At 46.3% G+C, this 13,081-nt stretch overlaps 1 pseudogene; it reads left to right on the plus strand.

Annotated features, from left to right (window-relative positions):
* Nucleotides 1-427: 427 nt before the first annotated feature.
* Nucleotides 428-13,081, plus strand: part of LOC105945096 — a 28,334-nt pseudogene continuing 15,680 nt past the window's right edge.

Here is a 13,081-nt window from a genome sequence, read left to right on the forward strand (position 1 = left end):
GAGGATCAGTGTGAGTTTGAGGATAGCCTGCGACTTACAGAGCGAGTTCCAGGTCAGCCTGGGCTACAGTGAGACCCTATCTTAAAAACAAACAAACAAAAACTCCTCCCCCACCGAAAGGAGCCCGGCATGGTGGCGCACGCCTTTAACCTCAGGACTTGGGAGGCAGAAGTAGGAGGATGGCTGTGAGTTCGAGGTCACCCTGAGAATACATAGTAAATTCCAGGTCAGCCTGAGCTACAGTGAGACCCTACCTCGAAGAAAAACAACAACACAAAAGTATGTTTGTGTGTGTGGGGGGAAACAACAAAAAAACTTCCCCACTAAAAATATGACCAAAGGTCCTCAGGGTGTGGGAATTGACGATGTTAGGGACAGCCACAGTGGAACCTGACAGCCTTGGGAAAGGGTGGCGAACGCTGAGCACATGGAGATGGACGATGGTCGCAATGGCTGCAAGGGTGAAGTGACCGGCATCTGCGCAAGGTGTTACTGTTGTGTAAACAGCAGTGTATCCGTCCATATGCGGTTATATAGGCGCAACAGAGCAATGGATGTTTTATAAAACATAAACAAAATGGGTTCCCGTGGCTGTGGTCACCACGTCCTCCTCACACAAAACATAAAGTCACGGTTGACTGCGCGCGTGAAGGGGACAAATGGGTGCCCAGAGGTGGCCACCATTTGTTAGAGTTGGTGATTATCTGACCCACTTGGGTGTGTCCTAAACCTTACTAAGACAAATGAAACAAAACAAACAAACATGCCCGGGTCCTCTTGAGGCCTCTGAGAATCCTGACACTGGACTTACATCTGGGGAAGTCATTGTGGACCCAGGGACTCAGGGTCTGCGTTTCCCATGAAAAGGAAAGGGACATTCCTGTCCTGAAGGGACGCACAGCTCCCAGCTATTCCTTGGTTGCTCTTTTTATAAGGCAATCCTTTCCCCCCCCTTTAAATGTCCCACCACTTTTCTCTAAAGACAGAACCATCGTTTATAATATTTTAAAATTTGGCCTTTAAGGCCATCTTTCATCATTTATTATTGTTTCTTGTTTTGTTTTTGTTTTCCAAGATTAGGTCTCATTCTAGCCCAGGCTGACCTGGAATTCACTCTGTAGTCCCAGGCTGGCCTCCAACTCATGGAGATAGATACTCCTACCTTGGCCTCCAGAGTGCTGGGATGAAAGACATGTGCCACCATACCTGGCTATCACTGATTTTTTTTTTTAATTGGTTTTTCCAGGTAACGTCTCACTGTAGCTCAAGCTGACCTGGAATTCACTATGTAGTCTCAGGGTGGCCTCAAACTCACAGTGATCCTCCTACCTCTGCCTCCCTAGTGCTGAGATTGAAGGCATGCGCCACCACGCCCAGCGATTTTTTTTTTTTTTTTAATTTAGGTAGGGTCTCACTCTAGCCCAGGCTGGCCTAGAATTCACTATGTTGTTCCAGGGTGACCTCGAATTTATAGCAATCCTCCTACCTCTGCCTCTTTTTTTTTTTTGGTTTTTCAAGGTAGGGTCTCACTCTAGTCTAGGCTGACCTGGAATTCAATGTGTTGTCTTAGGGTGGCTTCGAACTCACAGCGATCCTCCTACCTCTGCATCCCAAGTGCCGGGATTAAAGGTGTGTGCCACCACTCCTGGCTGGGTTTATAGTTTTGAGACAGGGTCTCATGTAGCCCAGGCTGTCCTCAAACCCCTGATCCTCCCACGTCTACCTCTAAAGTGATGCTATCACAGGTGTGCACCATTACACCAGGTCTTCTTTTGTCCCTATTGGTTATTGAAATAAGACAAAATAAGGAAAGTGGGCAGAATTGGGGCACATGAGGGCAAAGAGGTTAACATTAGAATAGCTCATGCCATCTCTAAGGCTGCAGGAAGAACAGGTCTTGGTAGTATGCGTTCTCAATGCCAGTGGAAAACAATTTTCCAAAAAGATCTGAAATTGGTATATGCTTATTATTTAAAAAAAAAAAAAAGGAAAGGAAAGTGATGGTTTACAAAGTGTGGAAAGCCAAAATTCCTTGTTAGTCATCTGTCTTTCTCTTGCTTCCCTGAGACCCAAATTATGCCTTTAAAAAAAATGATAGGAAAGAAAACATGGTAGAAAATAAGGCTTGCTTAGGTAAACACAGGATAAAGAAGGCTTCTAAGGAGGTAAATCTGGGTTCACAGAGGGAGTCGCAAACAAGGGTTCTTTGTGGGAGGGGGGGATTAGCCTCGGCCCAGTAATTTAGCATACAATGGGCAGTTTAATGAAGGAGAGATGTGAGAGGCACCCTAAGGAGAGAGAGACAGACTGACAGACAAGAGGTTCCCAGCTACCTTCCTAGGTGACAACCATGAATACACAAAAGTTGCTGTCAAACCCGGGCATAGTACTGGCACGCCTTTAATCCCAGCACTTGGGGGGCAGAGGTAGGGGGATCACCAAGAGTTGGAGGCCAGCCTGAGACTACATAGTGAATTCCAGGTCAGCCTGGGCTAGAGCAAGACCATTCTCCCTCGCTCTATTTCTCTCTGTCTCTTTCTCTCAAATAAAGGAATTATTTAAAATTTGTAAATAACAAAAAAGCCAGCAAACAAACAAACAAAAGAGGTTCACTCTCCTTGGGGCATTTGGAAAAAGGAAATAAAATATAAGCTAGCGGAGACAACTCAGTGGGGAAGAGACCTTGCCGCAAGCAAGGGATCCTGAGTTCAATCCCTCAGACCCGGTAAACAGCTGGATCTGGCCACGCGCTTGCACGCGCACGCGCGCGCGCGCGCGCGCGCGCACACACACACACACACACACACACACGGAACTAACAGTGGCTCGCGTCCTTGGGCCCAGCGCTTCCTCCTCCAGAAAAGATGCCTCACACCCTGGAAGGACGCACTCGGTGGCCGGCGACACGCGCACGGGGAGGCAAGCCGCTGTGCTCACCTGTGGAGGCTGCTCAGTTACGCTCACCTGTCCAGTGCTGCGGTCCTGCCGCTGGACACCGCTGGGCCTGTCTGAACTGGACTTTTCCGTGACCTGCAGAAAGAGCTGCGCACGAGGCTGGTGAGATGACGGAAGTCCAACATTGGGACAGTGCAATATTGACGGTGCATATCGCATCGTAGGCAGCCCTGGGTCACCGAAGGTCATCGCCATGCAAGTGTGCATTTCATGTGCAGGAATGCCCGCCCCTCATTCTTCCCTCTCCTTTCTCCTTCCCCTTCTCATTAGCCCCCTTGTTACCCTAAACAGTTTTGCTTCTATTTCATGTGCTGTATACATGCATTATTATTATTATTTTTTTTTCCAGGTTAGATCTCACTCTAGCCCAGGCTGACCTGGAATTCACTATGTAGTCTCAGGGTGGCCTCCAACTCACGGTGATTCTCCTACCTTGGCCTTCCCAGTGCTGGGATTAAAGGTTTGCACTGGCTGGAGGTCCTGGTATTCCCCTTCTCTCTCTCTCTCTCTGTCAGTCTGCCTCTCTCTCAGGTAAATATATATATAATATATTTAATTATAATATATATGTATCTGTATATGTATACATACACATATATATGTATATATGCATATATATACATATATACATATATATGGTTGGAGAGATGGCTTAGCAGTTAAGCCCTTGCTTGTGAAGCTTAAGGACCCCAGTTCAAGGCTCAATTCCCCAGTACCCATGTTAGCCACATGCACAAGGTGGCACATGCATCTGGAGTTCATTTGCAATGGCTGGAAGCCCTCGTGTGCCCATTCTCTCTGTCTCTCTACCTCTGTCTCTGTCTGTTGCTCTCAAATAAATAAATTAAAATAAAAAAAAAAGAAATTTTTGGCTGGAGAGATGGCTTAGCGGTTAAGCGCTTGCCTGTGAAGCCTAAGGACCCCGGTTCGAGGCTCGGTTCCCCAGGTCCCACGTTAGCCAGATGCACAAGGGGGCGCACGCGTCTGGAGTTCGTTTGCAGAGGCTGGAAGCCCTGGCGCGCCCATTCTCTCTCTTTCCCTCTATCTGTCTTTCTCTATGTGTCTGTCGCTCTCAAATAAATAAAATAAAAATTAAAAAAAAAACAATAATGTTAAAAAAAAAAAAAGAAATTTTATTAAAGAAAACAACAACCTAAGGACCTATGTTCAATTCCCCATTACCCACATAAGCCAGATGCACCAGGTGGTGAGTGAGTCTGGAGTTGGTTTGAAGTAGCTGGAGGTCCTGATGTGCCCATTCTCTCCCCCACCCCCCATCTGCCTCTTTCTTTCTCCTTAATAAATAAAGAGAAAATGGGCGTGCCAGGGCCTCCAGCCATTGCAAATGAACTCCAGATGTGTGAGCCACCTTGTGCATCTGGCTAACATGGGTCCTGGAGAATTGAACTGAGGTCCTTTGCCTTTGCAGGTGAGTGTCTTAATCGCTAAATCATTTTTCTCTAGTCTTGGTTTGTTTCCTTTTTTTTTTTTTTTTGAGATAGGGTCTCCCTGTAGCCCAGGCTGGCCTGTAATTCGCTACATAGTCTCAGGCTGGCCTCCGGCTCTCAGCGATCCTGTCTCCTTTGCCTCCCGAGTGCTGGGATTAAAAGCCTGTTGTCACCATGCCTGGCTGCCATTCAATTTTTTATTTATTATTTATTTTTTTATTTCAAAATTTTTTAACAACTTCCATGATTAAAAAAAAAAAATCCCACGGTAATACCCTCCTTCCCCCCAACTTTCTCCTTTGAAACTTCATTCTCCATCATATCCCCTCCCCTTCTCAATCAGTCTCTCTTTTATTTTGATGTCATGGTCTTTTCCTCCTTTTATGATGGTCTTGTGTAGGGAGTGTCAGGCACTGTGAGGTCATGGATGTCCAGGCCATTTTGTGTCGGGGGGGAGCATGTTGTAAGGAGTCCTACCCTTCCATTGGCTCTTACATGCCACTCAATTTTTAAGATTACCCTTTCATTCTAGAGGTTTGGGGACTTACTGCCATCTCTGGATTGTGCTGGTATAGCTGTACTTAACATGTCTATGGCCCTGGCTTAGATCCCCAGCACCTCTCCCACTCCCCAACGCTAATCAAAATATCATAGGAAAACAACAACAACAACAAAAAATCATAAGAGGGAGATTCCCCCAAGTAGCACTAGCCTCAGAGGCTGACGAGCCAGTGCTTGCCAACATTTGATCTTGAGTCAACCCTTGGCTCTGTGCTTTCTAAGACAGTGCTTTACCAGCGAGCCACCTCGCCAGTCCATGGAGCTTCCTTGTTTGTTTGTTTTTCCAAACTATGATCTCACTCTAGCCCAGGCTGTCCTGGAACTCACTTTGTAGTCCTAGGCTGGCCTTGAACTCACAGCACTCCTCCTACCTCTGCCTCTCAAGTGTTGGGATCAAAGGCATGTGTTACCACATCTGGCCAGTCCTTGGGTTTTGAGACAGGGTCTCGCTCTGTAGCCCAGGCTGGCCCCCAACTTGTGATCATCCAGCCTATGCCTCTTTAGTGCTGGGATCACTCAACACCCTTTCTACTTTCTGAGATCTGAACCTCCCACTTGGAGAGGGCAGTCCTGATCCATCAGACATGTGTGATTGAGGAATAGGGGCCAGAAGAAAAATAAATAAATAAATAAATAAATAAGCAAGTTGCTGGGCGTGGTGACACATGCCTTTAATCCCAGTACTTGGGAGGCAGAGATAGGATCGCCATGAGTTTGAGGCCACCCGTGATACTACACAGTGAATTCCAGCTCAGCCTGAGCTAGAGTGAGACCCTACCTAGAAAAATAAACAAATAAAATAAAAGGAATAGGGCCAGTGGGCAGCCTTGTGCCCTGCACATCTCATACTGCAAAAATGACCGGTGTTTCTGGCTGTGAATAGAGGGAACAGAGTCTGCCGTTGACTTTCAGAGGCACTAAAGAAACAGCTTACCCCGACACTCCCTAGACGCAGAGCAAAAAGACTGGGGATTCCAGGGTAGCCTGGGCTATGCGGGAAAAAAAGCGTCTGGCTCTGGCTATCTCAATTTCACCCAGGAACCATCAAACCAGACTTTGGCCAACAAACCAGTCATGATGTATCCCCAGCTCAAGGATTCTCCACCCATACCTCTTGGTGTAATGGACCCACTGTGACAGCTTGGTCACAAAGTCTCCCCACCATCCAAGTCCCCTGTCGTCCAGGAGCGCTCTGGGGATGGACCAGAACTCTTGCTGTGGTATATGACTGCTATGCAACCTGCCGACACAGAATACATTTTAACAGCCTGGAGAGGAGAGGTGGCATCGTCATGGGGTAGAGGAAAAGGAAAAGGATGATTTCGGATGAACCCTGGAGGAATTTTATTACCCAGCCAAGTGGTAAATCAAGCCCTCTGTAAATGCAGTGAAACAATTGTTTAGTCTGCGTGATTCATACCACAAACCTTAGGATTCTGGGTTCTCATCTTATGGCTGCAATAAACTGTCTAGACAGCAATTAACACAGACTGCTTTTCCTTCAGATGTTCCGAGGGAATCTGCACTCACACACACAGGGGTTTCTTCCTGGCTCCCAAGTAATGATGGGTTGGGACCAGTGGGAAGAGCCCGGAATCTGGCCAGGAGACACTGACCAAAAACCTAAATATACAAATTTTTCTTAAACCCCGTCTTGTTCTGCTGAAGTGTCACTTTACAGAGAGGTGACCAAAATGCACTGTGTTTGTTTTCGCAGGGCCGGGGATGGAACCCAGAGCCTCATGCTAGGCAAGTTCTCTGCCCTTGCTCACCCTCCGCAGCCCCAGGGTTAACTCTTCAAAGTGGGCAGCGCGAAAGAAGTCCTTATGACTCCAGCCTTTCATCAGGGGCTGACGTAGGAGGAGCCCTGTGAGCTTGACGCCAGCCTGGGCTACAGAGTGAGCTCCAGGTCAGCCTGGGCTACAGTGAGACCCTACCTCAAAAAAAAAAAAAAAAAAAAAAATATATATATATATATATCAAAGAAAAGGCGGCATGAATAATTTGAGCTCATTGTCAGCCAACTGACAAAAATGCTCCAGGACCTTCCATGGGAAAAGTGGGGATGGGATGGGAGGAAGCAACTTTTTTTAAAACTACTTTTTTCTTTTTTTGGTTTTTCAAGGTAGGGTCTCACTGTAGTCCAGGGTGACCTGGAATTCAATATGTAGTCTCAGGGTGGCCTCAAACTCATGGCAATCTTCCTCCCTCTGCCTCCTGAGTCCTGGGATTACAAGCTACATTTTTTAATTTTTTTCTGTTTATTTTTATTTATTATTTATTTGAGAGCGACAGATAGGCAGAGAGACAGAGAAAGAGACTGGGCACGCCAGGGCCTCCAGCCATTGCAAATGAACTCTAGATGCATGTGTCCCTTTGTGCATCTGGCTTACATGGGTCCTGGGGAATCAAGCTTCAAACTGGGGTCCTTAGGCTTCACAGGCAAGTACTTAACTGCTAAGCCATCTCTCCAGCTCCAAAGCTACATTTAAATTTTTTTCTTTCTTTATTTGACAGAGAAATAGGGAGAAAGAGAAAGAGAATGGGCATGCCAGGGCCTCCAGCCACTGCAAACGAACTCCAGACATGTGCGCCCCCTTGTGCATCTGGTTAAGGTGGGTCCTGGGGAATCGAACCTGCGTCCTTTAGTTTTGCAGGCAAATGCCTTAACTGCTAAGCCATACCTCTGGCTCCCAAAGCTACATTTGAACAGAGCAGTCTGTGTGGATGAAATGCTCCCTCTAGGGCAGGTGCCTGATACTCTGAGAGCAAGTCTCTGATGCCTATGATGGCCCTGCCAGAAATGTAGCTATGGGTGCCAGAGCTCCCAAGGGGAAGGTATTTTGCCTAAGGTTTCCTATATAGAGCAAGAGGTCGGGATTCCCGTTCTGTGTGTTTATTTATTTACTTTGGTTATTCGAGGAAGGGTCTCACTCTAGCCCAGGCTGACCTGGAATTCACTATGTAGTCTCAGGGTGGCCTCGAACTCACAGTGATCCTCCTACCTCTGCCTTCCAAGTGCTGGGATTAAAGGTGTGCATGATCACGCCCAGCTCCTTTATTTATTTATATATTTATATTTATTTGGGGGGGAACAGAAAGAAAGAATGGGTGTGCCAAGGCCTCCAGCTACTGAAAATAAACTCCAGGTGCATGTGTTACCTTGTGCATCTGGCTTACGTGGGTCCTGGGGAATTGAACCTGGGTCCTTTGGCTTTGCACACAAGTACTTTAACTGCTAAGCCATCTCTCCAGCCCTATTCTTTTTTTTTTTTTTTAAATTTATTTATTTGAGAGCGACAGACACAGAGAGAAAGACAGATAGAGGGAGAGAGAGAGAATGGGTGTGCCAGGGCTTCCAGCCTCTGCAAATGAACTCCAGACGCGTGCGCCCCCTTGTGCATCTGGCTAACGTGGGACCTGGGGAACCGAGCCTCGAACCGGGGTCCTTAGGCTTCACAGGCAAGCGCTTAACCGCTAAGCCATCTCTCCAGCCCCCCCCCCTTTTTTTTTATAGGTAGGGTCTCACTCTAGCTCAGGTTGACCTGGAATTCACTCTGTAGTCTCAGGGTGCCCTTGAACTCATGGCGATCCTCCTACCTCTGCCTCCCAAGAGGTGGGATTAAAGGCATGTGCCACCATGCACAGCTCTCTAGCCGTATTATTATTTTTTTATTTTAATTTTTATTAGCATTTTCCATGATTATAAAAAATCCCATGATAATTCCCTCCCCCACACACTTTCCCTTTGAAATTCCATTCTTCATCATATTATCTCCCCATCTCAATCATTGTACTTACATATATACAATATCAACCTATTAAGTACCCTCCTCCCTTCCTTTCTCTTCCCTTTATATCTCCTTTTTAACTTACTGGTCTCTGCTACTAAGTATTTTCCTTCTCACACAGGAGCCCAATCATCTGTAGCTAGGATCCACATATGAGGGAGAACATGTGGCACTTGGCTTTCTGGGCCTGGGTTACCTCACTTAGTATAATACTTTCCAGGTCCATCCATTTTTCTGCAAATTTCATAACCTAATTTTTCTTTACTACTGAGTAGAACTCCATTGTATAAATGTGCCACATCTTCATTATCCACTCATCAGTTGAGGGACATCTAGGCTGGTTCCCTTTCCCAGCTATTATGAATTGAGCAGCAATAAACATGGTTGAGCACATACTTCTAAGGAAATGTGATGAGTCCTTCAGATATATGCCTAGGAGTGCTATAGCTGGGTCATATGGAAGATCAATCTTTAGCTGTTTTAGGAACCTCCATACTGATTTCCACAATGTCTAACCGTATTATTTTAAAGCCCAATTTAGTCCAAAGATTTAGATTCAAATCATTTTTTTAAAATTTTTATTTTCAAGGAGAGAGAGAGAAAATATGGGCACATATGCACCACTTTGTGCATCTGGCTTTATGTGGGTGCTGAGGACTCAAACCCCAGTGGTTAGGGTCGGCAGGCAAGTGCCTTAATTGCTGAGCCATCTCTCCAGGGCCCCCATTTTTTGGCATGTGTTTATGGTGTGCGTATGTGGTCAAGCATGTTGGATGTGTTTTTTAATCACTGTCCACCTTACCTCTTTTAAAAAAGTATATCTTATTTTTATTTATTTGAGAGAAAGAGAGAAAGACCCAGATAAATGAAAGATAGAGAATGGATATGCCAGGGCTTTGAGCTACGGCAGACAAACTGCAGACACAGGCGTCACCTTGTGCATCCGGCTTATGTGGGTCCTGGGGAATTGAACCTTAGCTGCTAAGCCCTATCTTATTTTTTTGAGACAGGCCTCTCAGTAAACCTGGAATTCAGCAGCTGGTCTAGGACTGGCAAGCCCCGAAATCCTACAACTGTCTCCACCACCTCCCCAGGGCTAGGTCTACAGACTCTCACCACCGTTCTAGGCTGCATACGCAGGTACTGGGGATCAGAACCGAGGTCCTCGTTTTTGCAGGATGAGAACTTTACCTACTGAGTTGGTCTGCTCTATTCTGCAGCTCTCCCTTCCTACCAGGTCATGGAGTTGAAAAAGGTGGAGAACACATGACTCAGACCCTGTGAGCACCCGGCTTTGGGTCATTCCTGCATCATGTACTTGGCTGATGAAAACCCTGAAGATGAAGCCAAACGTGGTGGCGCACGCCTTTGATCCCAGCACCCGGGAGACAGAGGTAGGAGGATCGCGGTGAGTTCGAGGCCACCCTGAGACGACACAGGTCAGTCAGAGCTAGAGTGAGACCCTACCTCGAAAAACAAAACAACAAAACCTGAATATGACATAAATGGCCCCGGTGCTTGGAGCTGGGGATGTGGTGGTTGTATTCACAGTGACAGGGGAAGATGGAAAGCCACTTCAACGTCCATCAGTACAAACTGGGCAAGAGGAGGAACCCCCTCACCCACCAACTCCAGCAAGCTTGTGTAGCAGTAAGGGAGAGAGATGGGTCTCAATGACCTGAGTGACTAGACCTTGGATATGCCACACACAGCTGAGTGACCAGAGGGTCAGAAGAAAAAGGAAATGTGGGCAGTGCTGAGCTCCCTCCAATGTGCTGATGGCAGACGCACTGGAGAGTGTTTGGAGACAGGCATCCTGGGGGAGGGGAGGATAAAGTGGGTCCTCAAAGGGTCTGTAGCTTTGTTCCTTGTATATACATTTTTCTTGAGATACAATCTTGCTCTAGCCAAGACTCACAAGCTAGCCTTTCTTTCTTTTTTTTTTTTCTTTGCAAGGTATTTGTATATTATTAGTGAATTAAAAAGTAAGTCCTGGCCGGGCGTGGTGGCGCATGCCTTTAATCCCAGCACTCAGGAGGCAGAGGTAGGAGGATCGCTGTGAGTTCGAAGCCACCCTGAGACTACATAGTGAATTCCAGGTCAGCCTGAGCCAGAGTGAGACCCTACCTCAAAAAACAAAAAACAAACAAACAAAAAAAAGTAAGGCCTGGAGCCGGTTATGGTGGCGCACGCCTTTGATCCCAGCACTTGGGATGCAGAGGTAGGAGGATCTCGCTCAGTGTGAGGCCACCCTGAGACTACAGAGTGAATTCCAGGTCAGTCTGGGCTAAAGTGAGACCCTACCTTTAAGAAAATAATCAGAGGGCTGGAGGGATGGCTTAGTGGTTAAGGCATTTGCCTGCAAAGCCAAAGGACCCAGGTTTGATTCCCCAGGATCCACATTAGCCAGATGCTCAAGGGGGTGCACATGTCTGGAGTTCATTTGTAGTGGCTGGAGGCCCTGGCACACCCATTCTCTTTCTCTCTCTCCCTCTTTTTATGTCAAATAAATAAATAAATAAATTTTAAAAATCAGAAAAAAAAAAATGGCTGTAGATCTGGCTTAATGGTTAAGGCACTTGCCAGCAAAGCCTAAGGACCCAGGTTCGATTCTCCAGACCCCATATAAGCCAGATGCACATGATGGCACATGTGTCTGGAGTTCATTTGCAGTGGCTAGAGGCCCTGGTGTGCCCATTCTCTCTTTCTTTCTCTCTCCTTCTCTCTAATAAATAATAATAATAAAGTAAGGCCTGGGCTAGAGCAAGACCCTACCTCAAAAAAAATCATAAATAAATAAAGATTAAATTAAATTAAAAAAAAAAAGTAAAGGGCTAGGGAGATGGCTCTGTGGATAAAGTGCTTACCACACAAGCATTAGGACCTGTTTGGATCCTCAGCACCCATTTAAAAAAGTTTAATGGGATGGGTGTGCCTGTCATCCCAGCTCTGGGGAGGTAGAGACAGGTGGATCCCCAAGGCTGGCTGGCTAGTTTGTATATTTGAACTGGTGAGCTCCAGGTTCAGTGTGACACGGTCTCAAAAAATAAAGTGGAAGCTGGTGGGGTGGCACACACTTTTAATCCAAGCAGTTGGGAGGAAGAGGTAAGAGGAACTCTGTGAGTTTGAGGCTGGCCTGAGACTACATAGTGAATTCAGGTCAGCCTGGGCTACTAGAGGGAGATGTTACCTTGAAAAACCAAAAAAAAAAAAAAAAAAAAAAAAAAAACCCAAAACAACAACAACAAAAAAGGCTGGAGAGATGGCTTAGTGGTTAAGGCGTTTCCCTACAAAGCCAAAGGACCTTGGTTTGATTCCCCAGGACCCTTGTAGGCAATATGCACAAAGTGGGCGCACGTGTCTGGAGTTGCAGTGGCTGGAGGCTCTGGAGCACCCATTCTCTCTCTCTTTCTCTCTCTCTCTGTCTGCTTCTCTCGTTCTCTCAAGTAAATAAAAGAATAATAATAATAATAATAATAATAATAATAATAATAAAAAGCAAAATAAAATAGGGAGGCTAGAGAGATGGCTTAGTGGTTAAAGGCACTTGCTTCCCTAGTACCCACGCAAAGCCAGATGCACAAGTGGCACATGTGTCTGGAGTTCCTTTGCAGTGAAAGGAGGCCTTGGTGTGGCCATTTCTCTGTCTCAACTAAAATAACTAAATAAGCTTTTTTTAAAAAAAATTTTGTTTATTTTTATTTATTTACTTGAGATCGACAGACAGACAGAAAAAGAGGCAGATAGAGAGAATGGGCGTGGCACGGCCTCCAGCCACTGTAAATGAACTCCAGACACATGCGCCACCTTGCTCATCTGGCTTATGCGGGTCCTAGGGAATTGAGCCTCGAACCAGGGTCCTTAGGCTTCACAGGCAAGTGCTTAACCGCTAAGCCATTTTTTTTAAAGGAAAGGAAGAGCAAGAGGGCTGGCTATGGTAGCAATGTTTGCTGACTAGTGGTCTAGGGAAGAAGTTGACCCTCTGTTCTCTGCAAAGCAAACTGCCCATGCTCTGGTAAATAACCTCCACCCATGTCCATGCAGGGCCTAACACTAATTAAACAAGGAAGGAGACAGACCCATATGAACACACCCATACCCACCACCCACCCACAGTCATATACCCACACGCACCCCTACACCCACTCATACCCCCCCACCCCCGCACAACATGAAAGTAAAAGGAGAGGGGCTGGGCTGTAAGTGCATTTTCATCTTTTTTTTTTTTTTTAAATTTTTTTTTGTACATTATTTATTTATTTATTTGAGAGCAACAGACAGAGCAAGAAAGGCAGGTAGAGAGAGAGAATGGGCGCGCCAGGGCTT

Source organism: Jaculus jaculus, chromosome 8 (genome assembly GCF_020740685.1).
Source record: "Jaculus jaculus isolate mJacJac1 chromosome 8, mJacJac1.mat.Y.cur, whole genome shotgun sequence".
Taxonomy (NCBI): domain Eukaryota; kingdom Metazoa; phylum Chordata; class Mammalia; order Rodentia; family Dipodidae; genus Jaculus; species Jaculus jaculus.